Source organism: Rattus norvegicus, chromosome 4, assembly GCF_021556685.1.
Source record: "Rattus norvegicus strain SHRSP/BbbUtx chromosome 4, alternate assembly SHRSP_T2T, whole genome shotgun sequence".
In the NCBI taxonomy this organism is placed as follows: domain Eukaryota; kingdom Metazoa; phylum Chordata; class Mammalia; order Rodentia; family Muridae; genus Rattus; species Rattus norvegicus.
The window spans coordinates 12,083,962-12,111,876 of NC_141537.1; the positions used below are offsets into that span (position 1 = coordinate 12,083,962).

Here is a 27,915-nt window from a genome sequence, read left to right on the forward strand (position 1 = left end):
TTTTGGAGCTGGGGACCGAACCCAGGGCCTTGTGCTTCCTAGGTAAGCGCTCTACCACTGAGCTAAATCCCCAGCCCCGCCTGTCATCATTTTTAAACTTACCTAAAAATAGTTTCCATGTGGGCTTTTGTCTTTGTCTCAGTGATTGACCAAAGTTCACTGTATACATTTAACCCATCAGGGTCATCATCAGATGTAAACGAACATAATTCCTCTGAAAGGGACACAGCTCCTACATTCTCTGTCTTCTGTCTCCGCGTTGTTGTTGTATATACTGTACCAAAGCCAAGAAAACATTGACGTAATTGTTAGTTTCTGTGTGTGTGTGCTACTGATAAAAATCATGTCTATAAGGTATGTATTTATATTTAATGTTTCCTGTATTTACTTTCTTGTCGTTCTTGTGCTTTTTGCTCGTTCTCATGAATTGGAGTTTCTATCTGTGTCATTTCTCCATGACCATATTCTAATCTAAACTGTCTGCTTTGTGTTGTGTAGTATTTAAAGTTTTAATAAATCCTGGAGCAGGGTTCCTTCTTGCCTTAGACCATTTATGTTCCCAGATAAAAGACACACGCACACACGCACGCACACACACACGCACACACACACATGCACACACACACACACGCATGCACACACACACGCACGCACGCACACACGCACACACACACACCACAGTCTTTATATTTTAATATGCCTTATGCAGCGGGCAGCTGCCTAATCTCCATGCTGTTAGAATCTACTTCTGCCCGTAACTCCAAGTTACTGCTTACTAATTTCTATGCTCCATCTTGGCTGCTCTTAACTCCAATTACTTAGCCCTCTGGGCTACATTTTCTTGGCCCAGGGCCCAGGGCACCCTCTATGCTTCTCTACCCCATGGTGGCTCTTGTCTCTGTCCTTCACACTCTTAAGGCATGGTATCTCTCTGTCCTTCTCTTCCTCGAGGTCCCAAGCCCAGGAAACCTAAAACCCTGCCTCTTTTCTTCCCAGGTATTGGCCGCTGGCATCTTTATTTACCAATCAGAGTTAACTGAGGGAACGTTTCCAGAAGCTATGTGCAGGTCCTCTCATGCAAACAGTTTTGGGGACTCAATTAGCATTAGAGTACAAGAAGCTACATTTCCCCCTGTTTGTCCAATTAAAAAGGCTCTTCTCAGATATCCATTAAAAATAATTATAATAATTATGCAAATTGTAAGGTATAATATATTATACCTTATATAATATAGTATATATTATACTTATAACATCCAGTCTACCATATTGGAAATTTAGATAAAGTATTCTATCTATCCTAACTTAAAGAGCTTACAATTCTGTACCTCAATTAGGTTTGATTTTAACTTGTATCATCATCTGAAAACCATCCTTTCAAATCTGGAACATCTTCTTTAATGCTAAACAATTTAAGTTTGATTATGAGACTATAACAAATTTTCAACACCATCAGAGATCTGAGAAGGAATTAAATATTACCTGAATATGCAGGACCTGAAAATTGTATAGTTTCCAAAACTTACACAATTTGCAGAGACAACTGAATGCCTGGACAGTCTCTGATAACCCTTATTCAGCCTTCTGGCCCAGAACCATCTGCCAGACCTTAAGTGAAGCAGGAATTATAAAGGCCTAACTTACTTTGACTTAGCAGAGATTAGTATTCAACTATCCTGCATCTGTTTGTCCTTTCTGAACAGTATTCTGTCTGCCGATAAAATGAGGGCATTTCTACCCAGCGGCTACCTTGCCAAAATTGGAGCAACTGCACATGGAGGTATTGATGCTTGTTTCCTTCCCTGAAGTGGGAAGGGAGTACTGTCAGGAGCAGACATGCCTCCTCGTCAACAGACTTACCAGTAACGATTCTAAATGCCATATTCTGAGGATCTCCGGTGCTTTCGAAGACCATCTATCTACATATAGTCTAACCGAATTGTTAAACACTGATTATTCTCAGCTATTTACTATTTGAATAATCTTGAAAACACTTTACTGTAATTAAGTCAGAATCTAATATGATCGTGAGTTTACTATCTATTAACTTGTATTATTTAAACACCCATATTGCTTTGTAAAAGCAGTTAATAGGAGGGCTGGGTCTAAACCTTGTATTGTTAAATGAGTTGTACAGACACAATGCCTATCTAAAGAGTAACAAAATTAAGTTTAAAATTTCTATCAATATACAAAGATTTATGTCAAAGAAAACAACCTATATCAATATATATATATATATTCTATACTAATTTAAGAAAATATAACTTTAATGCTTCATAAAAATATAAAGATTTCTACCAGTATAGGATTATGACTATAAATGCTTTATTTAAGAGTAAATTTAGTGGGTTGAGGATTTAACTCAGTGGTAGAGCGCTTGCCTAGAAAGCGCAAGGCCCTGGGTTCGGTCCCCAGCTCCGAGAAAAAAAAAAAAGAGTAAATTTAGTAATCCCTTCCCATATATCTAATTTCTTATAATATTACTCTATCTGCATTTTTTCAATCCCCTTCCATTTACCTAAGAAAGGAAAAGGTAGAGGAAAGGAAAGATAGAAATCCCAGAGTCTAAGCACTCTAGTTTCCTTCCTGTCCAAAATTATAACCATTTCCAAATTATCCCTTAATATGACAAAAATCTATAATTTATACAAATAACCATAACCAGACAGGACAGTGACTCTCCATAACTTCTTCCTGCTGAATTGGGGTGAAGGATTCCTTTTTGAAGGGGCAGAGAGGAGCAGGAAAGTTAGAAAACTGGTTATACTTAAGAAAGCTAGCTTTAGCGTTTGTTATCCAGTCTCTGTAGCTTAGAAAGTTGAAGGCTTAACTGAAGTCCGATTGGAACCGTCGGAAGGGCTGGATGAACCAAGGCCATCAGGGACCAGCAGCTGCTCCCGAGGATGTTCTGGAGGCAAGCCTCTGGAAACAGCATCAGGTAAGGCAGGATCAGGCAGGGAACTGGAACAGTGGGTCACTTCATCATCCCCAAGAGTTAATCTTGTCAGGGCCACATCTTGGTTTTTCATTCTGTAATATATGAATCTTGTAACCAAACTTTTAGTTCTATAAAGATAATTGTATGGATTATGCAAGGTGCACAGATCAATTAAGGATGAATTTTTGCTTCTTGTTTGAGCAGGTGAAAGGCAATTGTCTTTTTTTATGAGTTAGTTCGATCTATAACAGAATATAACCAACAAGATTTACTGACTAATTTTAGCTGAATTTTTGGCTAGAGGCATTTAATTCCTAAGCCAGTGTTATTGTAAAATATAAAAGATAAAATGCTGTCAAGTTGCTATCCCCCAACTTGATCCGTTTCCGCAGCGCCCCAAGATATCTGGTAGATATCCCAATTCCGTGGCAGCCCAGTGTCTCTAGCCACCGCACAGTTTCTTACACTTAAATCGCTACACATGAAAGAACGCACGACACAGTAATCTCTGATCTGATGAGATATAATTGCCCACCTAAACATACAAAGTCCAGTGCACATCCATCCCTTAAGAACATCCATAACAGCCTGTAAAGGTACAGAGTGGAGTCTTAACGTCAGCTCCATGTTCTCTCTGCTACTGCTCACCATCTCCTCCTCCCTCCCACTCCTGCCTCCTCCTCGTCCTTCAAACTCTTCTCCCACCCATCCTTCCTTCTCACCAGTGACAGGCCTCCTTCTATCCTGTACCTGCCTCACCTGTGACATCATCCCACAAGCCTATTCCCATAGAAGAAGGATCAGCAATTCATGTTACCCGTCCTGTTTGGTCTTCTTGAATTTTTCTTTCCTGTCTGTAGCCAAGATCTTCAAGGAGGCTTCCTCTATCATGTCTGATCCATATCACTTTGGAAGGGGGTCTAAAGCCTTTTCCCCTCTCCTGTTAACACAAATACAGAGCCCTTCTCCCAAAATAGTGTGCCCTTGGCCCCGTAACCTGAAATCACTTGAATCAATTCAGAAGCCTATTTTTGTTATGCTGGTCTACTCTGACCTCTCTCCCAGAGGATTAGTGATATCATTAACACCAGAAAACTTATAACCACCTTCATTTTGATAATTAAGACAGCTAAAGACAATTAAAACAATTTTAAACAATTATTATTACTTGTTCAGATAGGGTTTTCCTTTGTTTCGTACAGTTGAGATCAAAGGCCTGGATTTCTTTATTCTTCCATGCATACTTAAAACACTTTAACAATTAACACTATTTCTCCCTTAAAACAATGCAATTTTCCTTCAGTTCTCCCTTCTAAAGAGATTAGTATCTGTAGGTAGCTAATTATATCCCCTTCTCTTTATAAAACGAATTAACAACTTTTCCTATGTATTCAACTTCCATTAAATTCCCTTCTATTTTCTGTATGAGCCTATTTTTAGACCAATCTATTGGATCAAAATCAATCATCAATTCCAGAATTCCTGTGGAACCTATGTTCAAAGAATCCAGTTGTTTACAAAGCAAAGACCTCTTAAATTTCCATTAATTTTTCTATTCCTATCTTATTTAGGCCTTCTCTCTACATAGCCTGCCTTATCCCAGCAAGAGCTGTCTGAATCCACCGCTTAAGCTCTCCGAAGCAACTTAGAAGCCTTTTGAGGAAGCCTCAAAAGCCACCCAGTGTGCCTGGGTCCATTTGGGGTGCAGGTGTCTTAGTTTTAAGCCACGAACCCCAGAATTATGTGTTCCAAAAATACCACGAGTTTTGTTCTAGTCCTGAATCTACACAGGTTGGGTTGAAACTGCACTGGATAAGAAACCAATTCTCCCTGCTCCTCAATCTTAAAGGGACAGCATGTCTTTTCCATTCGGGAACCTCTAATTTTTAAAGGTGAGCTTTTGCCCAACATTCAGTACCTCATGTGGTATAAGATTTTAATAAATCCAGGAGTAGGGTTTCTTCCACCTTAGATCACGTATGCTCCCAGATAAAAGACGCACACACACGCACACACACGCACACACACGTCTTTATATTTAATATACCCTCCATGCTCTTAGAATCTACCTCCCACTGATAATTCTGAGTTTCTGCTTACTAATTTCTATGCTCCATCTTGGCTGCTCTTAACTCCAATTACTTAGCCCTCTGGGCCACATTTTCTTGGCCCAGGGCCCAGGGCACTCGCCTTGTTCTCTACCCCATGGTGGCTCTTGTCTCTATCCTTCACACTCTTTTTTTTTTCTTTAACTTTTTTTCCATTTTTTTTTCTTTTCTTTTTTTCAGAGCTGGGGACCGAACCCAGGGCCTTGCGCTTGCTAGGCAAGTGCTCTACCACTGAGCTAAATCCCCAACCCCTCCATTTTTATTAAACTGCGTATTTCTTATTTACATTTCAATTGTTATTCCCTTTCCCAGTTTTCAGGCCAACATTCCCCTAGCCCCTCCCCCTCCCCTTCTATATGGGTGTTCCTCTCCCCATCCTCCCCCCATTACCACCCTCCCCCCAACAATCCCATTCACTGGTGGTTCAGTCTTGGCAGGACCAAGGGCTTCCCCTTCCGCTGGTGCCCTTGCTAGGCTATTCATTGCTACCTATGTGGTTGGAGCCCAGGGTCAGTCCATGTATTGGGTAGTGGTTTAGTTCCTGGGAGCTCTGGTTGGTTGGCATTGTTGTTCTTATGGGGTTTTTAAGCCCCTTCAGCTCCTTCAATCCTTTCTCTAATTCCTCCAATAGGGATCCTGTTATCAGTTCAATGGTTCACTGCTGGCATTCACCTCTGTATTTGACATGCTCTGGCTGTGTCTCTCAGGAGACATCTATATCTGGTTCCTGTCAGCATACACTTCTTAGCTTCATCCATCTTATCTAGTTTGGTGGCTGTATAAATATGGGCCACATGTGGGGCAGGCTCTGAATGGCTGTTGCTTCAGTCTCTGCTCTAAACTTTACCTCCATATTCCCTCTTATGAATATTTTTGTTCCCCCTTTTAAGAAGGAGTGAAGCACCCACACTTTGGTCGTCCTTATTCTTGAGCTTCCAACTCTTGAGATTCCCTACTTCAGCCTCCCAAGTGCTGGACTGGAGCCTGAGCTCACTCATCTGTGCTGAATAAACAAGTTAAGTCAAAGTCCAGGGGATTAACTACAAGTGCTCTGCGTCTGGGGTCTTTTTATAAAGACAAAGAGAATGGCCTCGCTTGTAGGGTCTACCTGTCAGAGCCGGGGATTAGTAGGGCTACTACCTTTAAGGACATCTCACATTTTTTCCAAAGATATATTTATTTTTAAAAACAAAAATCAGGTAAGCTTTCCGTGGTCGAGGAACAAGCCAGAATTTGGCTTCCAGCCTATCAGAAAGGTTGAACAACAGTCATTTCACACAGAAGTTATCTCTCCCTGCAGGAGACAGAAAACACTCTGCTTGGCTGCACACACTTAATTCTCTAAATCTGGTTTGTACTTCTGTCATCATTTTATTCCAGCCCAGGCGTCTGGCATGCCAGAGGATCCATCTCTAAATTGTTTCCAAACTGAGATGTGCGGTTGTTGGTCTTGAGTTGGGGTTCAGAACCAATTCGATCATTAATTATTTGTTCCAGGCTCTTGGGGTCACTGCTGAGCCCAGCAGCTCCTTCTCCATGGCTGGTTCCTTCACCTTCCACATCCTCCTTCCACTTCTTATGGCCTCCAGGTCCTTTCGAATGCTCTCACACTGCTCAGCATCATCGAGCTTGAGCTCCAGGCTTCCAGGTCCTTTCGAATGCTCTCACACTGCTCAGCATCATCGAGCTTGAGCTCCAGGCTTCCAGGTCCTTTCGAATGCTCTCACACTGCTCAGTAGCATCCAGCTTGAGCTCCAGGCAAGTTGGTTTTCAGCATAGCACATTGAAGCCATCCAGGACCTCAGAGGAGCCAGACCCAGTGAGCTACGGGCTGTTAAAATGGCAGGAGAGGAAAAGCTGAGAGTGCTAAGTCTCAGCTACAAACAGATGAATCTCTTTTCAGGCCTCTGAAGCTTCCCAAAACCTCAACTCCTACCATGACTCCATTGCTGGGCAGCCCAAACTACAAAGCAATTTAATGTCACAAGTTAGCACAGTTTTGCCAAGAGACAAGTCAGCTGCCCTGTGTTTCATTGGTTTTAAAATTTTGTACAGATAAACCATTTAATACTATTTTGTTCTTGCAGCTACAATACATTGTCCGTTTCCAGTTTGTGATTTCAGTTACCAGATAGTAGTCTCACAGCTTACCTAGAAGGAATGTTTTTCTTGACCGTAATGTTGTTCCAAGTCTGCTTTCTTTTTCTAGTGAAATTAGCCTGCGACACATAAACGTTCTCAGAGCTCTATTTGCAGCTCTTATACTACAGAGGGCCTGAGATTTATATAAATTTAAGAGCTCTATAAAATCGTTGATTTGTTTCCACAGCATTACTACATGAGAGTACATCTTCATGTTAATCTGCAGAAAATCTCAATAGGCTGTGTCATAGTGACAGGAAAAGGCATACCAGCAGCGAGAAGCAATCCTGGGATGAAGTCTCTGGGGACTCACCCACCACAGGCCACGCAAAGTGGTAGGCCATCTCCAGTAAACTCATTTGCATGCCTTTGTCTTTCCTAGATGGCTTCTGACACTTCCCAGTGCCCTAACCCTTTAATTTCAGTTCCTTATGTTGCGGTGGCCACCACTAGAAAACTGTTTCATTGCTGTCGTATTTCTGTAATTTTGCTACTGTAATGAAATCATAATATAAATATCTAATATGCAGAATAACTGGTACACAACCCCCAAAGGGGGCAAGACCTACAGGTTGAGAACCAGTAGTCTAAGTACTTTAGTAGTTTTTACTAACTGTACTCTTCAGAGAAGGGGGTCCTCAGAATTCCTCATGCTGTCACCCCAGGAGAAGCATCGTCATCTGAGCTTAGAAGAAAAACTGCCATCAACTCTGGGCTTGAGAATGGCCAATAGCCTTCTCCTGTGAGACCAACAGATGTCCCTCTTTGACACTATTGCTACATATCCAGTCTTCAAATGCTATCTGAACCTCCTTTCGGGAAAGAACAAATTAAACGATGGAGATGTGACTGCTTTGCTGAAATGGGGCTGTGTAACCAGAAACATTTAGTTAGGATAGGCTTAAGGGCATAGTGCTGGGACCTGAAGCATTCCAGGCAGTTAGGGTTGAAGGCAGATATGAGAACAGTAAGTGGTTTTAATGGTGGATGATCTTGTTGCCAAAGCCATTGCTAAAGTTTGTGTCTGAAGCATAAAGAATGCCTGCAATAAAAACAAAACAAGACTGGTCCCAGCATGCCAGCTCATGACTAACAGTAAACAAATGAGCCAAACACTAACAAATAAAACTCCACGTTCTCAGCACTGCTTTCTAGTACACGATCTCTTGTTGCCTTCCCAGGTTAAGGCCTCTGAGCAACCACCAAATTGTTGGCAATCACTAAGATCTGGGCTCAGTAGCTGCTTACAGAGGCTGTCATACAAAAATGTGTCATGGATGTCTGCCTCTCAGCTCATGAAATCAAAATGGCCATAAACAGGCACTTTATACACCAGCTACTTACTTTACTCCTATTATGAAATGTTGTTGTCTGTGGGCATCATTAGAAAAAAAAACTCAGGGGTTGGGGATTTAGCTCAGTGGTAGAGCGCTTGCCTAGGAAGCGCAAGGCCCTGGGTTCGGTCCCCAGCTCCGAAAAAAAGAACAAAAAAAAAAAAAAAGAAAAAAGAAAAAAAAACTCAAGTACTCAAAATAGAGATGGCCAGAAAGACAAGTGAGCTGTGCCAACATAATAAATACATTAGCACAAAATAATGAAAGCATTGTCATTTCTGTAAGTTTTGTTGGTTGGTTGGTGACAAGTGCTTTAGAAGCATTTAAACCAAGCATGGTGGCTTATCCATTTGTTACTTCAGCACTCAGGATGCTAGAGCAGGTGTCTTGACATGAGTTTGGGCCTAGTCTGTACTATATAGTAAGTCCCAGCCAGACCAGGCTACAATGTGAGACTCTTGTAAAAGTAACTTTTATTCACCAAGTGTATTGTCCTCTCAGACGCTTAGTGCTGAATAAGCTCACCCTTCCTAGTTCTTTCTGAACTCTGGCTGGCTGGTTTAACTCAGCTGTTCTGACGCAAACTCCTCTCCAAGCTGACTGATCCAAACTGGCTTTTCTCAGCTTCTGACTGAATTGCTCTACTTGGGAAAACTGCCTCTGAATTCCACAAACTGAATGAACTGAATGGAACTGAAAGGAACTGAACAGAACTGAATGAACTGCACTGAACTGCACTGAAATGACCTCACCTGAAGTCCACTGCCTTGCCTGAAGTCAACTGCACTCACTGAACTGCCCTCCACTCCTGACTCACTCTGTGCTGCTTGTAAGTCTCTTTCCTGTCTGTTCTTATGAGAGTTGGGCATATCCTGTCTCTGATTTATTCTGTCAAATCTTTCTCAGATTCATACTTTGTCTGCCCCTCAATCGGACATCACTTTCAAACATGGGTGCTTCCTTCTACAAACTAATCTTACCTTCATTTTTTGGGGTTAAAGGGTGTGCTAAAGGCATGTCTGTAATTCCAGGCAGATGTATTAAAGATGTGTCCTTCCAGACAGATTACACAGATCTACGTGATCTTTGGATGTGACCCTTTGCCAGAGAAGCCACGTTGCTGGATAAAGCTTCCTCTTTAGACTATTTCAAAAGAAAAAGAAAAAAGCCTGCTCTTGAAGTATTTTCTTTTAGAAAATTGCAACTATAAGTGAACTAAAATTAATTGGCTGAAAACGGGAAACTGTAATGATGCATTTTCTTGCTAAAATTAATTGGACAGATACAAAAATCTGCATGTGAACATAAATATGGAAATTTAACTCCTTTTAGTAACATGTTCATGTCATATTTTAACATTCTGAACCTTGTACTTATACATGTGCCTCGTTGGTAACTAGTTTTTACTGTATCTGTCTGTTGAGATCCTTCATATACAGAGAAGGTTTACTTTTTCAGATGAGAGAAAGCAACAGTTAATGGGGGTACATTGTGTTGTTGTTGTTGTTGTTGTTGTTGTTGTTGTTGTTGTTGTTGTTGTCGTCTAAAGACGCTATATTCTCTTGGCTGGCCTAGAACTTGCTATGTGAATCAGACTGGCCTTGTGTAATGAGAACTCACAAAAGACATGGAACCAGTGACAGGAGGATCATGGAGAAGACACAGAAGGAGGAGCTGTGGAATGGAGTCTGGGGGCAGGAAAGACCTTGGTGTTACAGAGTCTCAGTGCAGAGTGAGAGCCCCAAGACCAACTTCAGGTTCAGTACGTCACTAGGACTCCAGGCCCTTCACACTCACAGTTGTGGTTTGTTCCAGCACAAGGATACACTAAAACCCAGCCAGTGGAAGGGACACAGAGTCTAGAAGTCCCCGTGTGAAGCCTCCTTTCTCCTATGGGTCAACTCAACTCACAGCCCACGTGTCCTACAATGTTGAGATAAGACGAAGACTTGTCCAGCAGGACAGCCCACTCAAACTGAGCACACAGAGTTTTTACCACAGTCAGTTGCAGAGCAATTGTGGACTATCCGCATAGCTGACCTTTAAACTCTGGCATGTCTGGAGGGCAGACCAACACTGCATGGTCAAAACCACATGATTGGAGGGATTAGGGGTCACCTCTCAGGAGCTAAGGACAAGGGCCTGACCTTTCTTTGGGGATAATTAATCAATTCTTCGCATCCATGTGCAAAGGTTCTGACTACGTAGAAGCTGGAAGGTGCTGAGGCCCAGATGAAAACACTGTGGGCTGACAAATGAGAAAGGGGGTTGCCACTGAGGGAGCCATAGTTCAAAAGTATGCATGAAACTAGCACATGGGTTTGGGCAGAGTGGCTTTATCATTGTTTCCCTTAGTAAGTCACCAGGAGGGGGGGAATAAAACCAAAATCATAAGAGAAGGGGGTTGGTGAAGAAGGAGGAGGAAGACTCACCCTAGTGGACCATGTAGTGGAATAGGTGGCCTAGTGTATCACACCAGTGCCAGACCGGAACATGTAGCCAATGAATACTTCTTAAATTGAAGGAATAACGGAAGTGGGAGTTTCAAGAAAACTATAGAAAACTTATAATTACTGTTGTCATAATAAGTGATGTCATAATCCTGACGGTGGGTTTGCTGCCTGCCTCAATGGCTTATGTCCCCAAATGAAAGACACACACACACACACACACACACACACACACACACACACACACACACGGCCTTTATATTTTAATATGCTTTAAGCAGCACGATAGCAGGGCCACTGCCTAACCTCCATGGTGTTATTCCTGAGTTTACTTACTAATTCTAGCTGGGGATTTAGCTCAGTGGTAGAGCGCTTGCCTAGGAAGCGCAAGGCCCTGGGTTCGGTCCCCAGTTCTGAAAAAAAAAAAAAAAAAAAAAAAGAACTAATTCTATATTCCATCGTGGCCACTCAGACCCACCCATGACACTCTCTGGGCCATGCTTTCTTTGCCCAGAACCCAGGGTGCCCTCCTTGCTCTTCTGTCCCATTGTAGCCTCCGTGTCATCCCTCTGTCCACACTCTCCACCAGCAATCGCGGATCTTCTCCTTCGTGCTCCCGGTCCCTAAGCCCAGGAATCCTACGATCCTGCCTCTGTCACTCCTCCCCAGCTACCAGCTATTGGCACCTTTATTTACCAGTCAGAACCAGCTGGGGGCAGGTGCCCAGAAGCTACGTGCAGATACTTGTGCAAACAGTTTTTTGAGGAACATAATTAGCATTTGTAATACAAGCAGCTACACCAGGAGTCATTGTATGTTCTGATAATCCTAGCTCTCAGAAGACAGGATGATTCCAAGTTTGAGGTCATAGGCTATGGTATACATAGAAGGACTGTTGCAAATGAAACAAACAGCTGAGTACTGGTCAATACCTGAAATCCCAATATTAGGGAGCTGGAGGAAAGAGAATCGGGAGTTCAAGGTCAGCATCAGCTACATAGTGAGTTCAAGGCAAGCCTAAGACATATAAGACCCTGTCTCTCATTATCTATTTATCCTTCCTTCCTTCCTTTCTTCCTTCCTTCCTCTGTCTCTCTCTGTCTCTCTGTCTCTGTCTCTGTCTCTGTCTCTTTCCCTCTCTCTCTCTCTCTCTCTCTTTCTCTCTCTCTCTCTCTTTCCCTTTCTCTCTCTCTTTCTGTTTAGACATAGCTAAAGATAGAGATAAAATCTATAGATCTAAAGAAATATTCAAGTTGGTGAGTTGGCTTAGTAGCAAAGGCCTTTGTCATTAAAGTTTGGTTAACTCTGTGTGTGTGTGTGTGTGTGTGTGTGTGTGTGTGTGTGTGTGTGTGTGTGTGTTGAGAAATAAAAGAAAAAAAGAATCCAGCTAATGAACCATGGGCGGGGCCTCTGAATAGCTAATAGAACAGCTGAAGACTCCCAATAGACCTCAATATGTCTCCACTGGAGCTACGCTTTATGAAATTTGCATAGCCCCGCAACACATGTACTGTGATTCCAGTCCCGCCAAACTGTACTTCCAAACCTTGGGCTTTATTATTTTAAACATAGTTTAATAGATTTAATAGATGTGTAATAGTACCACAGGTTGTGGATTTATTGAAGACTCTCCACAAGTTTACCCATTTTACATTTTGGAAACTAATGTCTGTAAATCGGTAGGAGTCTGTCTACACTGACAATAAGTATGTCAACTATAGGATAAATATATATGTATATGAATATATATATACATATATATATATATGCTTCCTTATCAGTAATTCATTGTGAATTTCTGCCCCTTTCGTTACTGTTCTTTGGATAATTTATACTAGCACACATCTTTCATGTATTATGCATTTCTGAAAATGGCCTCTTTTTATTATGTATCATCATTTTTCAATAGCTGAAATAAATGCATACCACTCTGTTTCTCCTAATTTTGGCAATAGTTTTTAGTGATTAATGTTACCTGTTAAAGGTTTCTTTCTGAGTGAATCCGATTTTTGCTTGCTTGTTTGCTTATTTGTTTGTTTTTGAGCAGGAGCTCATGCTGTAGTCCAGACTGCCCTGCAGTTCACTGTCTAGGCTTCTACTGTCATCACTATTCCTGCCTCAACCCCTCATGTACCAAGACCGTGGGCATGACCCACGTGTGTGCCTTGATCCATCAGATGTGACGCCGTAGCGTGTACTCCATCTTTCCTCTTGTGTTCTTCCTGCTTTCACTTAACTGCCCACATAGGCGTGTTAGAGGCCCTGTGCTTGGAAAGGAGGCAGAAACGGATGTGGGGCTGTGAGCGTCACGCCACTGTGGGTTAAAATGTTGACAATTCATGTCTATTGATATTACTCATCCTTGCCACCACCCCCACCTTTAACCCCATCACCACAATCATTGCCACCACCACCACCACCACCACCACCACCATCACCACCACCACCAGTATTAGCAGCACCAGCTCTGGATAAAAGTTTTTGCTTAGTCTTACTGAAAACGGGGGCACTATGAGTGTTGTCAAGAAGTGGGCACGTTTCTTGAAGCGTCACATTTAATGAAATTAGTGAACATGATATATCTTACATAGTTTTCTGTATAAGAAAGGGGCATTTGTCTTTAGGAGTTAATTTCTCCCTCCTGTTCAATTTGTATTTTCCTGTTCATAAACACTTTCTGGTTTTTGTTTTTTTGTTTTTTTGTTTTTTTGGTTCTTTTTTTCGGAGCTGGGGACCGAACCCAGGGCCTTGCGCTTCCTAGGCAAGCGCTCTGCCACTGAGCCAAATCCCCAACCCCAACACTTTCTGTTAAAATGTAAAATTACTCTTCCTTTTTTCTTTCTTTCCTTTCTTTCTTCCTTCCTTTCTTTTTTTCTTTCTTTCTGAAACAATGCCCTGCTATGTAACCCAGGCTGGTGTGGTATTCACAATCCTCCTGAGTACTGGTGTCATAGCTGTAGACCACTACTCTAGGCCAATTCTGACCTTATTGATCATACTAAGAAATAGTCAAGTTGGTGAGATGTCTTGATGGTTAAGACCCAAGGTTCAGTACCTTGAGTTAGAGCTTCAAAATCTAAATAGAGGTGAATGGAGAAAACTGACCCCACACTCATGGGCTGTGGAATGGGCACACATGTTCAGGTAGACACACATGCACACATGCACACATGCACACATGCACACACACACACACACACACACACACCCCAAACAAATAAAAAGAAAACAATAAAATAAAAACCAAAATACAAAATAAAGACAAAAACCCAAGAGTTTGGAGAGATGGCTCAATGGTTAAGAAAATTCTTACATGTTGCTCTTACAGAGGATCTGGATTTGATTCCCAGCCCTTACATGGTGTCTCACTGTAACTCCAGTTCTAAGGGATCCAATACCCTTTTCTGAACTTCATGAGCACCAAGCATACATGTGTTGCACATAAATACATGCAGGTGAAACACTCATGCACATAAGAAAACGATAAAAAGGAAGGAAGGAAGGAAGGAAGGAAGGAAGGAAGGAAGGAAGGAAGGGAAAAAGGAAAAAGAAAGGAAAAGCACTCCTCGGAGGCTGTCGATTGTGGATCAGCGATAGACTGCTTGCACAGCATTGCAAAGCGATGATTCAGTGCCCAGTGGCACTAAAAACAAACAACCCCTCTATATTAATATACTTTATGTTTAATAATAGACATAAACATTTGATATATTTTATTAGAAAGAATCCAAAATGCTTGATGTCACATACAAATGTCTGTATCTGGGGAAAGAGGGCGGAGAAGTGCTTACAGCACGTGACTGGGCATGGTGGCATTTGTCTTCCTTCCCACACTTGGGAGATAGACGCAGGCAGATCTCCATGATGTTGAGACTAGTATAGTTTACATAGAGAATTCCAGGCCAGCCAGGGCTACATGGTGAGTCCGTGTCTCAAAAACCAATGAACAGGTAAATAAATGACTTTATAACTTTTCAGAATTTTCTATCCTAGAGTGCCTTGTCACACAAAAGTGACCAAATCTCACTTAGGGAGAAAAGGCTTTACTTCATCTTATAGGTCAGAGGTCATTCTCAAGGGAAGCAAAGGGAAGAATTCAAGGCAGGAACCTGGAAGCAGGAACCATTAGGTGTGGCCTTGTTGGAGGAAGGGTGTCACTGGGTGTGGGCTTTGAGGTTTCAAACACTCAAGCTAGGGACAGTGTCTTCTCTCTCTTCCTGCTGCCTTCTGATCTGGATATGGTACTCTCAGCTACCCTCCAACACCATGTCTGTCTCCCTTCTCCCACCTCCCCCTTCTCCCCTCCCCCTCTCCTCCCTTCCCCTCTCTCCGTCTCCTCTCCTCCCTTCTTCCCCTTCTCCCCTTTTCCCTCTCCCTTCTCCCTCCTCCCCCTCCTCCCCTCCCCCTCTCTCCTGTCCCCGCTCCCTTCTCTCCTCTCCATCTCTCCTTCTGCCTGCTGATCTAGACTAGAACTCTCAGCTCTCCCCCCAGCGCCATGTCTGCCTGCACACTGCCACGCTTCCACCATGATGACCACAGGCTAAAGCTCTGAGGCTGTAAGCGAGTCCCAGTTGAAGTTGTCCTTGTAAGGGTTGCTGTGGTCATAATGTTGCCTCACAGCAGTGAAGACCCCAATGCAGACAGCATGTACCTGTGATTTCAGCACTGTGAAAACTCAGGAAAGACGTCGAGGCCGATAGGCTGTGCATGCAACCCTGACTCAAAATAAGCAAACAAAAATAAGTGACAATGAGGAGGTTGGATAAAGGTAAAGATGAGCTGGTTAGACAAAAACAAAAAACAAAACAGAAACAAAAAACAAAACACACACAAAAAAACAAAAACAAATCAAACAAAACCACACAAACAAAACGAAACACACACACACACACACACACACACACACACACACACACACACACACAAAACAAACAAAACAAAAACCAAAAAAGCCCAAACCAAAAAAACCATACACACCAACAAAAGCAGAATAAAAAACAAAACAAGCAGAGCACAGTGCTTTTTAAGACGAGGCCTTTTCCACGCAGAACTGCAACAAGCGCTTTCTGTTTGCTTTTCAGGAATAAGAATTTAAAAGACAAATGCGTGGTATAATTACTACCGTTCCTTTAGGATGTGACAATCTTTACGCTTTATTTATTGGTTTTGGTTTTAGTTCTGCTTTTGGTTTTTCGAGACAGGCTTTCTCTGTAACAGCCCTGTTTGTCCTGGAACTCTCACTGTAGACCAGGGTGGCTCAAACTCACAGAGATCTGCCTGCCTCTGCCTCCCGAGTGCTGAAGTTAAAGGCGTGTCATAGTGCCTGGCTTAACTTTTATACTTTCTATCTTCCCGGCCTTATCATGCTATCTAACTTATCTGACCAGCTTTAATAAGATATTCACGGTTGTCCTTATAGCTGTCTACATCTAGGTAGAAATTAAAAATCTATTCGAATCTAAGGAAATTATAATCCTCCCATTTTTCCCTTCAACATCTTATAATAAAGTAAAGCCCTTCCAGCACGGAAGAGTAATGGTTCCTGTGTCTATACCTTCACTCAGTCTGGCTCCCTCCCGCCTTCCTGTCAGCTCCCACATTGTGAACTATCCCCCAGGAGAGGAAACCCGCAGCTCCTGAAGGGCATCTCTATGTGAGGCCTCTGTAAGGATCTGCAAGTTTCAATCTAAGTATGAAGGTTGGTGTTTCCACGTTTACTTTCTGAAGGATTCCACAGGCAATCAATGGTCTTTGTTCCTTGGCTGGCGAATTCACCATGAAGCCATGTGGCCTTGAGTTCACTGTGTGATGGTGCAGGCACTTGTATGTGGCTCTAACTTGGACTTTTAAAATTCTCAGGATCAGTTGTTCATGCTTTCTCACCCTTTTCTTGATCACCCAGTCGGGAGTTTGTCAGTTTTGTGTTGTTTCTATTTGGGGGCAACCACAAATGCCATGGGCATTTCGTGCCGGTTGTTTGTACATAGACAAGCATTCTCATCTGTCCTGGCGCGTGCCCAGGAGTGGGGCGGAACTGCTGGGCTCTGTGTAACTTCTTTCTGCGGAGTCTTGGACTGCTCTCTGGTGTCCATGCACTAGCCGCAGGCCATGGCGGCCCCTCCACCCGCCGGCTAAGCCAGCGCTGACACTTCTGCTCCTGAGGCCCCAGCGTGTTGCACTCGGTTTTGCTGTGCACAGCACTTTGCTGTGGTGAGGAGCTGTATGTCCCCCATGACAGTTGCACTGAACATCTTTCAGCCCTTACCCAATGACTCTCCTTCCTTTGGCAGTTAAAATCTAACCATCTTGTTCTTCCCATTGACTTTGATATATTTTTGTGTTTTCACCTAAGAAACTGTTTAATCTCTGGTAACTGTGTTTCCATCTAGAAGTTTTATAGAAGTTGTATAAAATTCAACTTAATTTTGTATGTGATTTTGGGAATCAGTGATTAATAAACCCCCTCCCCAATAAATAACAAGCACCTTCTGTTGAAAGGTTACTTTGCCTCTTAATGTTTAAGTGGCTTGACATTAAAAATAAATTTAACTGACACTGTGCGGGGCTCTAACTAACTGACCTTTTTCTGGGATCTCCGCTCTAGCAGTCCCTGTGTCAATCTTTCACCAATGCTAACTTGTGCTCAGCGTCTAAAGTCACATCCAGCTTAAGACTGAGAAAGAGAGACAGAGTCCAGATATCTTTTGATCTCAAGGCTTCCCACTACAATGACAAGCATCAGTCTACAGCACGCGAATGGGGTAGCTGACTCTGAAGCAGGTGGCAGAGAGGTTCCCAGGCAAGGCTCTCAATCTGTCCCTCACTCAGGGTGTCTCAGGTGGCAGCTCCTTCCTCTAGATCCTCTTATCTCGATGCAGCAAGGATGTCAGTCAGTTGTCCTCTGGACGAGAGCAAGACAGCATGACAGTCTTCACTGTCACAGTGTCAAGGTCTCTGCCTGCCTGCTGCAAGCCTCTGCTTTCATTTAGCTACAAGGGGCGGCCACACTAGCATTACATCATCACACTAGCATTACATCATCACACACTAGCATTACATCATCACACTAGCATTACATCATCACACACTAGCATTACATCATCACACTAGCATTACATCATCACACACTAGCATTGCATCATCACACACTAGCATTGCATCATTACATACTAGCATTACATCATCACACACTAGCATTGCATCATCACACACTAGCATTGCATCATTACATAGTATTTTATTCTTATCTGCTACTCACAGAGCTGACACAAACTGGCTGCTCCTCACTGTAACATCGTCCGAGTCCTGTTCTTACTTCTTATTTCTATGTTCTCTACATTCCATCCCCTGAGCCCTCTTGGCACTCAGGGTCATGAGGATTCACAAGGGCATGCAGGCCAGGGGTACCAGAGTCACACAGCACAATTTCTGTAATAATCAGTTTTGCAAAGCTTGGATGGTGGCTTAATCTTAAAGTTAGCCTCTCCAGTCTTGGTGGTAGGTTACACCTTTTGCACTTGTTAAATTGTGACTGGGGAGGAGGGTTCTGTGTAATATAAGCATTACGTTGAAACGGGCTTTCCTCTAAAAATGGGTTTATCAATCGTCTAGTGCAATATGCTTCTAATGCTTTTGGATCATGGGGTGCAATGGGAGATTTTGCTCTATACCCATCTCCGTGGAGCAAGGCTTTTACAGATTCACCATCAGGTTTGATAAGAGCTTAGCATAGATGATGATGTCTGCCTTTGTTTATGGAGGCAGCAAACATGGAGGCCATGCAGTGGATCACCTGTCTAACTGGGTACATAGTGGGTATCTGACCATCGGCAAGTGGAAGCCACCCGTATTGATGTTTTGCTCAGTTATGTGTTATACTGAGGGTCTGTGTCCTTGCAATGTTACCCTCTCCTCCCACCGGGTAGCCCTTGTGTGCTGTAGTGCTATGCGTGCAAGACTGTAGTTTTTTCCCTGGGGTCGCTATTATCATCCACAGTTGTGGTAAGAGGTCAGTAAGCACTAATGGCTGTCTGTAATGTTGTATACCCAACGCCATTGTTTCCACCCTTGCTTTAGGTCTGGGAACTTTTCAGTTTTAATTCCATAGTCCCAGGGTGGTGCCCTGTATGGCAATAGGTTGCTATGCCATGGTAGATTAGGGAACTGTACTACGGATAGCCAATTTGTTATCTTCCGTTCCTGTCTTGAAAGCTTCATCTAGTTTTGCCTTTGAGGAATCAGGGCATCTGCTCCCCTCTGGCTTGGGCAAAGGTGGCATCCCTGACCGTAGGGGCCAGAGTGGAACAGGTATACTGGGCAGTGCGTCCTAATTCATCAGTTTGCATGAATCTGTTGTGGCTGAGGTGGATGTGGGTTGTGTGGTTGACTTTACGTTGCAGAGTCCTCATCTGCCTCCTCTTCATCGTCATGCTCACAAATCTGTCCTTCCTGTGCTAGAGCTCAATGATTACACCGATAACCCGTTTCCTCCCGCCCATCTTTGGTTACGGGTGCAAAGTACAAGTGTAAGCGTGTGGAGCCGATGGCCGCATCATAGTCAAAGGCTGCTTCTGCTTCTGTGCCTGTAAACGTGGTTGGATGACTGACGTTTTCTAGGGGTCACATCTTAGCTGGGAGGGTTACTGAGCACCGCTCTAGCACCGGAAGCATTGCTGTCCAATTCATTGTGATGGCATTTTAGTGCACTTTGCTCATAGATGTCAGTATGGCTTCTGTCTGCATTGTCTAACATGTAGGTCTTAAGGGGATATCTGGTTTGGTTGCTACTCTGAATTGGTCAGATCCTTTAAAACCATCCATAAGTTAAACAATAAGCCTATTCCTGCCAAACGGAGTGGGTGCTACCGATGAACCATGTCTGGTATCTCTCATCTGTCCAATAACCTGGTAAGTCTTTATCTGGTCCTGCAATGGTGGGGTGGCTGGTGGTATTTCTTGGAGGGTGGCGTTGCAGTATTTGGTGCTGTGATGGCTCCCTCGCCTGAACCTGTGGCTGTAGGTACGGTGCTGGTGGCTCCTGTGTTTGTTGGCGCACTGGTTGCAGTGCTGCTGGTTCTATCACTGCCTGGTATTCTCGGACATAATCCCCAGGCAGGCAGAGCCACAAGAATAAGGGTGCGAATACACTTGCGGCCGTAATCAGCTGCGGGGAGGCCATTCCTGCTATCGCTGTCAGGAGCACATACAGGACAGGCGTGCTGAGATGTATCAATTAGTACTGCTGTTATCCAGTGCGATGCTTGTGACGTCAATACCAACACCAAGAGGGCTGCCAGGGTACCTTAACTTGTGTGGCAATGCTGGAACCCGGTCCAGCAAATAGTCCAACTGGCGAATTTTATTCCTGCCAGCTTCGTGTTGATTATGTTTGTCCCTTGACTCGTTTGGTTGCACAGTGTGCTGGAAAATTCGCCACTGGCACTGCAGCATGAACAAAGATAACTATTGCTAGGCATGTGTAATAGAAGCCTTTGCATCAAGTCCTATGAACACACATGATGTATCATTCAATATCTTCCAGTCTGGACAGTTTTGGAGGGCTTTACCTTGTGTAAGCCAGTTTCCCCTGACCTTGGGTAACCACTTCTGCTGCTTCAAGTGTCTGATCCTCCTTATTCCTATGAATAATTTACCGTCCCTAACTAGTACTTTATCCTGTTCCACTGGGTAACCTATGTCTGTGCTTTATTTTGTGGCCTCTTGTACCCAGGATCCCCTATTTAATCTTGGTCTGATGTTTACTTCACGTGTGTCCTTCATTAGGACCAGGGAGCTGCTTTTCTCTGTTGAGTTAGCTTAGTGCTGAGCAGGAATTAAGTCTTCTAATGGCTCCCGCTGCTGTTGGCTGATAAGCCATGTGATATTCCCATTGTACATTCATAACCTTACACAAAAATTAACATCGCTCCATGTGAAATGCGTTCCTTGACCAGAGGGTATAAAATTTGGGGTCCTATAATGGGAAATCCAGTCCCATACTGTATGGTTAAAGTTGATTTGAGTTGGTCTGGTTTTGGTAGATCTTAATCCAGTGCATATGTCTACTCAGGTGTATGCATACGCTCCTGCCCACTGATGTAAGGGTTCTATAAAGCCTAATTGTATGACTGAAACTCAGCCTATGCCCCACGCTTCCCTTGTAATTGTGTGTGAATCCGTTTTATCTCTTGGGCGATGTTTGCATTGGTTTATTGCACCCTTGATCCTTTTCCATGTTGCCTTTAAATTTCTGCCTGCAAACCGATGGACTGTGGCATATGTTTCTGCATGCCCAGGGTCTCATGTATTTTTAACATTTCCTCAGTGGCGATCTGTAAGCCTCTAGTTGGTATCGGCTTCCATTCTGCATCAAGCGTTAACTTGTTGGATCCTATCTATTCTGCCCTTCCAATTTAATTTTAATCTATCTACCTGCTAGGCTGGCTAATTTATCCACTGTATTATGTCTGTATTGGTCACCTTCTTTATTAGTATGGGCATGCACATGTTGTACATATGCCTTAACTTCTCTGGCTATATTATATAATTCTATCCAACATTCCTTGAACCATATATCTCTGCCATTAATCGTCCAATCGTTCAAATTCCGTCTTCCTGACCACGGGATATACCATTGACTATGCTCCATGAGTCAGTAAACAAACGTAGTAGCTTTTGTTTTTCTTTGAGGCGTTCTTTGTCTTGCTCCTAGTGTGGCTGCTACTACTTCTGCGGGTCGTGCAGACTAGCTGTTCCTTATTCTGTAATCACCGCTCCATCCCCCGTCTATAGGCCGCCTTCCACAAGACCATGTTCTGTTTACCGACTTCGGAGCCATCTGTAAATCAGGCATTAACCAGGGAAGGCCGATAGTCTCCTGTCCCCCAGTGCCCTGGTGGTAGCTGTTTCTGGGGAGGGGTGGCATTTGGGATGATTGCTCATCCCTGTGGAGTCATGGGGCAGTCGGTCTGAAGCACCGACCCCTTTGCAGACAGGGTACCAGAGCGAAGGAGCTCCACTGAGTACATTTCCACGGTAGTACTTTCCCTTCCGTGGGTAGACCGGCCCATGCTTCCTCTGGTGTCTAGATCCAATCTAGGATTGGGATGGTGATTCTGAATCTTCATTGTTCCGCAGCATGCTGTGGTAAGGTTTAAGGCCTCATGTGCTGTCCAAATTGTTTTCTCAAATAGAATTTGTTTACCAACCATGGGAAGTGTTTACAATAGAAGCCTACTGGCCATTCTCTACCATTTCAAAAGGCAAAAATATTCCAGTTTCCATACTGTTTTAGGTACAGTATGTCTGAATATATGGTAGAATCTGGTTGGATGTTTTACAGCTTAGAATATCCCTTTATATATTCTAGCACTGTTTTCACAGCTTGTCCTTGGGGTTCATCCCAAATAAAATCATTTGCTTTCCTTGTAATACTATACAAGGGTTGTGAAATAACTTGTAAATATTTATGTGTTGTCTTCAATATCCAGATAATTCTGTAAAATATTATACCTCTGTTTCATTGGCTGGTGCTTTAAGCTGTTCTAATTTACTCATGACTTCTGTATATTTTGGGTCCTATAGTGGACCACATTATCCCCAAGAATTCGACTGCAGTATCTGGTCCTGATACCTTAGCATTATTGATGGCCCAACATTATCTCTCAATACTTGTGTGGTTTGATTTACTGTTTCTTGGGGTGTTGTTATTGTGGTTGTTGTTGTTGTTGTGGTTGTTGTTGTTATTGTGGTTGTTGTTGTTGTTGTTATGTGTGTGTGTCTGTGAGAGAGAGAGAGAGAGAGAGAGAGAGAGAGAGAGAGAGATTATCCAAAGGTCATCAACATATGAATACAGTTAGTGCTGGCATGACCTTATCCAGTGGCCATCTTAGAATGCTGTGGGTGATCATTGGGCTGTTTATGTACCCCTGTGGTAGTCTTAGAAATGGATACTGTCTTCCTTGTCTAGTGAATGTGGCTTTTCTCTGCTTGGTGGGTGCAGTGATTTGCCAAAGAACATGTCTGACAAATCTATAGTTGCCAGCCACTTTGATGCTGCTTTCTTTATCCCCGTGAAAACATCTCCTACATCTGGTAATTTTCCTGGCAGTTTAGGGGACAGTTCACTAATTCGCCTATAATCCACCATCATTGGCCATTTACCTCTGGATATGAAACTGGCCGAATTGGACTGGTGAAATCGAAGCTTTGGGTTAGCTCCATTACTCGTTCCTCAGTTTGGCTTAGTGGTTTCAGTTATCTCCTTACCTCCTTAAGTGGGTATTGTGACATAAATAAGGGTCTACTGTTGGTGGCCTTATACACTCTATTTTTACTTCTGCTTGGTTACATTTTACCTCGGCAATCTTTTTAAAACTTAGAAAATCAGAAATTTTTCAAAATCTTTGGGAAACCTAAAATATTTTCTGGTGCACTGAAACCTGCCAACTCCATAGGAATTATTTCGTCATATACCATTAATTCTAACATACATACAGGGACTATGGATTCTCCTGCCACTCCCTGTACAATGTCTGGGGGTCCTGTATATATATTAACAGCACTGCCTGTGTGCATTGCTATCCAGCATTCATCTCATTCTTAATTCTTATGGGCAACGTAATATATGGTCTTCCTGGTGTCTGTCTTGATTCCTGTTGAACGGTAATACCTGTTTGCCTTCTTATAACGGGGCACTGATACTCCCTTTGTGCTGGCCTTCTGCTCCCTAAAAGGGACTTAGGTTTGTTCCTTCAAAAAAGAATCCTATTTTGTGTACCCCTCAGTGGGGTTCTCTTTACAAATGGAAACTCCAGGTTTACTGCCAAAGACTCTAATGCTTGCAAATGGTCTGAAAAATCCATGTCCTTTTTAATTTCAATGGCTTTCTTTTTATATTTAATGTCACTACTTTTTCTTGGTCTAACTCCCTGTGTCTTTTACAGAAAACAATTACCTCAGAAACAATTCTGCAATTTAGAAGCAGCCCTGCCAAATTAATTCTGTGTGGTGGCGCCCCTTAATTAAAATTCTTCTGAATTGGGGCATAAATGGAGCAGCCTGTGGTGCAGCTACTCTATCATGTATGGAAAGCCACACGACTCCCAGTTTTCTCCACAGCTGAGCGGCCTCTTGGAAAGTGTTCCATTTTGCGGCTGCTTTACATTGAGTAAGGTCTAAAGATGTCCACCTCCAGGCTGAGGTGTACATCCAGCCCAGGAGACGGTCCGCATCACCTCGAGCAGTGTCTACGGCTTGCTCTGATGCTTTATACACTGCTGGGGTCTCTACCATGTTCTTAATTTTCCTCATCTCTGATTCTGACAGCAGGACTGTGTGCCCCTTTCCCCAGAGCTTTATCAGAAAGGATCAGCCTTCATCCCATTCTGGCCGTGCTCTTGTCTCAACTGACCTAGTTCTTGAGGAGTGCGTGGCCTCACTGTTACCAAACCATGTGAATTATCTCCTGGGTGTATTTACCTTGGAAGATGATGTCACTGGAAGGATATGACTGCCTTGCCCAGGGTTAGGATAGCATCTTTAAAGGGGTTGTTGACCCTGCCCCCATTTCTTAGTTATATTAGTGGCTGGCCTTTTGCCCATTAGTCGGTCTTTATCTCTGCCCACCACAGTTTTCATCAGTGTTGCAGGATCTTCCTCACTAGCTGGAGCCATGGCTCTGCGCCTTGCGGATTGGTTAGAGGCAGCTCAACCTTCTCTTCTTTCAACCCAGCTTTCCTTTTGGCCTTGCTCTTCGTTCCAAGCCATTTCCTCTCTGTGGGATCTTGGCATGCGGACTCACTCCCATGGCTTTGGTGACACTACTCAGTTTCTTCACTCTGGTGTTCTCTGCGCTAGGGACTATAGAACATTAATTTTTTTATATAACATCCAAAGTTAGTTTAGGGTGGGTTTCTTATTACTTTTCCCAAGAATCTATCTGCCCTTCTCACCAGGCATGGCCAGCCAGTCTCTCGTGGGGTTTCCTGCACCTTCCGCTCCTCCTACTCCGTAGGCATCAGTTGGCATCAGTTGTTCATGGGTAATCCGCTAGTGATGAGGTCCCCACCACTGACTCTTCCTACCACCAAGACAGTGCTTGGCTTTGGGGTGACGCTCCCCTCTCTCACCACCTCCCATAGAGCTCTGGCTAGTTCTGCACCTGGGCTGTAGTTAATTTTGTACGACTACAGACTTATTGCCAGTTTGGTGAAATAAAGAATAATTAGGACTGCTACGGTCCTTAGAGGGTTCAGTTTCCCTCCCAGGATCCCATGTGGAAGGTGGAATCCTGCCGACATGCCAACTGTCACGAGTTTAAGGCTGGGAAGGGGAGACAGAGTCTAGATCTCAGGGGTGACTCACTACAATGACAAGCATCAGTTCACCACACACACATGGGGTAACCGTCTCCAAAGCAGGTGGCAGAGAGGCTCACAAGCAAGGCTCACAATCTGTCTGTTGTCTGTGCGTCTCAGACAGCAGCTCCTTACTCTGTATCCTCTTATCTCGGTGCAGCCAGGGCCGCAGTTAACTGTGTTTGTCCGTGTTCCCTGCCCACTGCTGGGCATGGCTAAGGTGAAAACACAGAGCGCATGACTACGCTTATTCCAAGTCGGGTGCCGGGCTTCTGGGAAGCTCGGAGACAAGGAGACAACCTCTGGGAGGGTGAAGATGCAGTCTGAGATGTGCGAAGCCCAAGCTGGTATTTCCTGACCCCCAGACATCTAGTTGCCGCTAGAGTGCCACACGGAGGAGTTGGAATGAGGGATTCAGGGTCCACAGCCCTTGGTGAGGGAGAGGTGGGCAGGGGAGGCCTTAGCTTAGCTCATTGGTGAAGGTAGTGCAGGTTATAGAAGCAGAGAGAGGCCTTCTACCGGAAGCTTAAGCTGCAGCTCTATAGGCGAAGGCCTTCCCCGTGCTCCCCACAGGGGTGGTAGATGAAGGAGACAGTCCTTGGCTCCGGACTGTTTATTGGTCGTTCACCGTGGAAAATGGGTGCATAGCAACTTCTCAGGGTGGACCAGAGATTAAACAGCTTTTTGCAGGGAGGAATGTCTGGGAAGAGAAGTCCTCTGGGCCCCTAGGTACCTCATTAGCATGGAGAGCTCTGTTTTGGGCCTATGTGACCACAGGACACATTTCCTTATTTAGGGAGTGTGGTACGTGTTCCAGGCCAGGAATTTGGCAAGGAGCAGGGAGCTGCCGACCAGTGTGTACCCCAAGTTTCCGGGTACTTAGACCCACTCAACTTTACCGAGTTACCTGGCAAGGTCCACTGTCCCACAAGTTGTCCTCTGCTTAGGGGGCACTAAGTTCTTCACTGTCACAGCACCGAGGTCTCTGCCTGCGGCTGCACGCCTGTGCTTTTATTAGCTACAAGCTAGCATGACATCATCACATAGTACTCCTCTTGTTTGCTACACGCGGGGCTGACCTGAGCTGCTCCTCCAAATAACATCCAGCTCAGTCCTGTTCTTATTTCTTACTTACACGCTATCTACATGTAGGGAGTCTCTGCTTTGGCTTCCACAGACCTTGGCGATTGCTGCTTCTAACCTCTCTTTACTGACTTCTATTCTAGTTGCTTTTATCCCCTCCCTTCTGCTTGCTTTGGGCTTACTTTTCCCATACTTTCAAAGCTTACAGTAGAATGATGGTGGCCTTAGAGCCTTTCTGACGGGGGCATTTGAAGCTCTCTGGGCTGGCTAGCTGTATGGCCACAAGCTAGTCATCTGAGAGGAGGGCACCTCAACTGATAAAATGCCTGCACTGAGCGGCAGGCAGGCCTGTAGGGCATTTTCTTAATTAGTAATTGATGGGGGGGGGGGGATCAACCATTGTGGGTGGGGCAATCCTTGGGCTAATGGTTTTGGGTCCCTTAAGAAAGCAGGTTGAGCAAGCCATAGGGAGCAAGCCAGTAAGCAGCACCCCTCCATGGCCTCTGCATCAGTCCCTGCCTCAGGTTCCTGCCCTGTGTGAGTTCCTACCCATTGATAATGAACTGTGATATGGAACTGTCAGTGAAATAAACCCTCTCCTCCCCAAGTTGCTTTTGGTCATAGTGTTTCACCACAACAATGGTGGCCCTGCCTAGGGCACTGCCCGTTGCTCTCCAGGCTTTGCCTGGTCTGCATCCCACATAATCTTCCATGTTGGATGCTTAACACTCTGAACAAAGCAATTTTTCAAGTCCCTTCTAATTTTTCTTTTAATTTCTAGATATTTAAGATTCCTGGATATCTTTTAAGAAAAAAAATGATTTCTATCTTAATTCTTTTTTTCTTCTCAGTGCTAGGACTCAAACCTTGAACACTTTGATCAGATAAATAACGTGGCCGGCAGTGCCATCAAAGGTCTTAGGATCTGTGTTATAGTTTAATAAATGTTCTATCTTGGCGAATGTATGTATATCTAAAGAGAATATTTATGCAGTTATTAGATGAAACACTAAATATGATTATCTTAGTGTGGTTCTTAGTACTACTCAAAGCCCGTCTTTGCTGAGATTTTCTGCCTCACAAGCCCCACACATCTGCACTGCAGCGCCCACCGTTGTACCATAACGCCCGTGGGGAGCAACGGCGTTGCTGGGTTTTCAACCTCAGCGTGTTTTAACATTAACATATTTTGCTCAGATGTTCCCTAACTGCTGCTTGATTTTTATATGTGGTAGTTATCTTTTTAAATGTTTAAAATGTGTGTGTGTGTGTGTGTGTGTGTGTGTGTGTGTGTGTGTTTGTGTGTGTGTGTTGTCCCCAAGTGTGTGGAAATCAGAGGTCAACTCTGGGTATCTTCCTCAATCTTTCTCCGCCTTAATTTTTTCTGGAGGGGTTGTTGCTGTTGTTGTGTGCTGATGTGTAGATCAGTCTGGCCTTGAACTCTCAGAGGTCTTCCTGCTTTTGCCTCTTGATAATACTGTGTGCCACCAAACTTGGCCT

The 27,915-nt window shown here is 43.8% G+C and overlaps 1 protein-coding gene and 1 long non-coding RNA gene across 4 annotated transcripts in view; one reads left to right on the forward strand and one right to left on the reverse strand.

Annotated features, from left to right (window-relative positions):
• Positions 1-27,915, forward strand: part of Hycc1 (hyccin PI4KA lipid kinase complex subunit 1) — a 109,932-nt gene that overhangs the window by 71,509 nt on the left and 10,508 nt on the right. The gene's annotated exons all lie outside the window — the stretch shown is intronic.
• LOC120102210 (uncharacterized) overlaps positions 1-27,915 on the reverse strand; it is an 82,071-nt gene that overhangs the window by 27,250 nt on the left and 26,906 nt on the right. The window contains exons 2-3 of one of the 3 annotated variants that reach the window (XR_015686303.1): positions 2,835-3,033; positions 103-274 (exon numbers count right to left, since the gene is read on the reverse strand). This is a non-coding gene — a long non-coding RNA (uncharacterized LOC120102210). Of the gene's footprint in view, positions 1-102; positions 1,192-2,770; positions 3,034-27,915 lie in introns of those variants that run through there. The other 2 variants (XR_015686302.1, XR_015686301.1) reach the window with 2 other exon arrangements.